This window comes from Watersipora subatra, chromosome 11, assembly GCF_963576615.1.
Source record: "Watersipora subatra chromosome 11, tzWatSuba1.1, whole genome shotgun sequence".
Classification (NCBI taxonomy): domain Eukaryota; kingdom Metazoa; phylum Bryozoa; class Gymnolaemata; order Cheilostomatida; family Watersiporidae; genus Watersipora; species Watersipora subatra.
In genome coordinates, this window is record NC_088718.1 from 21,212,779 (window position 1) to 21,215,709 (window position 2,931).

Sequence of the window (2,931 nt, forward strand, 5' to 3'; positions counted from 1 at the left end):
ACATATATAACAACTGCTATAACATATATAACAACTGCTATAACATATATAACAACTGCTATAACATATATGACAGCTGCTTTCAGTTAATTTCTTTTGCCGCCTTGATCAGTTGATCACCCTTGGTTGATGCAACCGTTTAAAGGTCAAGGCCAAGATTACCCATATAGATACTATTCTACCCAGTATCTATACTAGGTAGAATAGCACCCATATAGATACCGGTACAATTCTACCCATATACGTATAGATACCGGTACTATTCTACCCATATACGTATATACACTGGTAACTATTCTACCCATATACGTATATACACTGGTGCTATTCTACCCATATGAATACTGGTCGAAAGCATTGCTAAAACCTTCATATGCTCATCAGGACTTGATATAATCAGCTGGTTTTTATCATTTCTAATTCTTGTAGAGTCTGACCATCTTCAAGAAGACCTGGCAGAGCTGTCAGGAGAGATTTCACTTAAACAAAGAAGTGTGTTAATAAAAGGGTGACAATTCTGTAACTGGTATAGCCTTAAATTTTAGTATAAAAAAGTTCATGAAAGTGTCTCTCCAAATTTAAATATTCCATTTTGCACTATGAGCTATAATGATTCTCTTGCTCTGCAGGCTGAATTTTATTCTGCTATTTTAATTTCAGCAGAGATAAATCACAGTTGACCACTTCTGAAATAAAAGACGTGCTGTTGACACCCCCATCCTCGCCATCGCTGAGCAGGAGACGCCAGCCACTCCAGGACTCTGACAGTACTAATGTATTCATGAGGCTCACCAACACACAAACTGGCGGCACACAAAATAAAAAGGCGCAGAGCTTTGGCACCGTCAGCAGCTGTGACAAAGTAATGAGGCCCAAGTTTTCAAGTTTAACCCGTTGAACTACTTACGTAATTGTCTTCATGTGTTGACTAACAAATTATGAGCTGGATTTGCATGTATGTGAGTCTATACAGCCTAATACTAACTTACTGTGATACCTCCAACATCATTAAAATCATTCAAAAACAAATATTAACTGAGCATGGAAAAAACATTTCATAATCACGATGATGAACAGTCGCGTGTTTCTAGAGCATTGCTTACTGAGTACTGCTGCAAAAAGTCTCAGACTGAACAAACAGTTGCCCTAATGCCATTCCCCTAAAGATATACTATTCGGCTCACGTTGGACTAAATAGGAATATTGCATCTCTTAGAAATTAGAAACTCAGGCTAGAATTAGTGTTGTTAGTCTCAAATAGCAAGAATTAACAAAGAGTGCGCACCAAATCGCAGAGTGGTTTGTTATAACAGATGCGTTTCACTGCCTTGAAGGGGCCAACTCAATTTTGGCGTTATCAGCTCTTAGATAAAAGCCCAATGCGTAAACCTTTTGAATGGCCCTACAATACGTTTTCTGTAGTCTATGATTTTTACCATGCGACAATGTATTGTAAACAACCTCGCTACATCATGTGTCTGGTACACTTGTCTACACACAATCTATACACAATCTAGGCAACTAGTTGGGCAATTGACCTTATGACCTTGTGTATCTTGACTAGAGAGGTGATACTAGCCATGGCATCCTAGGAGTAACTTGTAACTAAGCAAGTGCTTACAAATGTTTGCTTTTCAAACAACACGAGTGATGAGCCAGATGAGCAAACAATAGGCATTCGTAGTCCATAGTAGTCCCATTGTATAACGACTTGGAGAGGTTTATTTATGACGATAATATTGAGTGATGCTGCTCCAAAGTACTCCTATTGTAGCGCGTTGCTTCATGAGCCTCTATTTTGATTGCTATGAGTTGGCAAATCGCTACTCTTCCAACTAGCCCCACTTTTTGCCTTTGGTGTTCTAGTAGCACACCAAACCACGGACTGCAGCACCTCTTCTTTACAAGAAAATAATAATTTTAGGAATCGTTATGATTTTAATGTTAGTTTTTCTAGGCTAAGCGATGCACTCTTTGATATAGTAAAATGGCTAGAGAGCATTAAATTAGCATTAGACTAACTACACGATATGCAAGTAAAATAATTATATGTTGAAAGCATAATTTTTATTCCCCATAAGCCTTTAAAACGATTGACGTAAAAAATTTCACTAATAGAACATTGGGGTGAAGATATTTTCGAGTCATCTTTATACCTGCAGTAGATCATTTATAGGAGGTATGATTGGTTTCTGTCTAAGAGCTATGTATGTGTAACCTTATCAAATTGTAATAGCGATGTTGTTACTAGAAGCTCAGCAACATTGTTACTTAAATTTACATGTTTTCATTTGGGTGGGTCTCTTGCAGGTGACAAGCTCCAACCAGAGTCTCATATGTGTAAATAAGGCAGTTGGTCACACAAAGGCTGTACTATCTATATGTGCCGCCGACAATCTTTTGGTTTCTGGCAGTAAAGGTAAGTGTCAAGTTGACTCTAATCTAACGCACTAACATATTCTAATACCTCATAATTGACCTGCGTTTCCTTTTGTCTCGCAGACTTGACGTGCAAAGTGTGGAACATGTCAATTGGTTAAGAAGTTTTGTGTCTTGGTGACCACCCTAACTATGTCTCCAAAGTTCGATATTGCGAGGTCAACCGGCTTGTCTACACTGTCTCCAATTCATTTGTCAAAATGTGGGACATCCGAGCTGGAGCTAAATGTACGTATAACAGTGCTCAGGTAAGCCTAGCTCGACTCATACTTGCTTTCAGATGCAATTACATTTATATGGCTACTTGTTACCTTCTCTACCACACATACAGTCAAACTGTCCAACATAAGATATTACAGTTAGTTCCTATCATAACGGTTAGTTCCTATCATAACAGTTAGTTCCTATCGTAATGGGTAGTTCCTATAATAACTGTTAGTTCCTATCGTAACGGTTAGTTCCTATCGTAAAGGTTAGTTCCTATCATAACGG

At 38.2% G+C, this 2,931-nt stretch overlaps 1 long non-coding RNA gene across 1 annotated transcript; it reads left to right on the top strand.

Moving 5' to 3' along the window:
* The first annotated feature begins 333 nt into the window (after positions 1-333).
* On the top strand, positions 334-2,535 carry LOC137408794 (uncharacterized). Its single transcript, XR_010980131.1, has 3 exons — positions 334-862; positions 2,311-2,419; positions 2,503-2,535. It is a non-coding gene; the product is annotated as an uncharacterized lncRNA (long non-coding RNA).
* Positions 2,536-2,931: the final 396 nt, after the last annotated feature.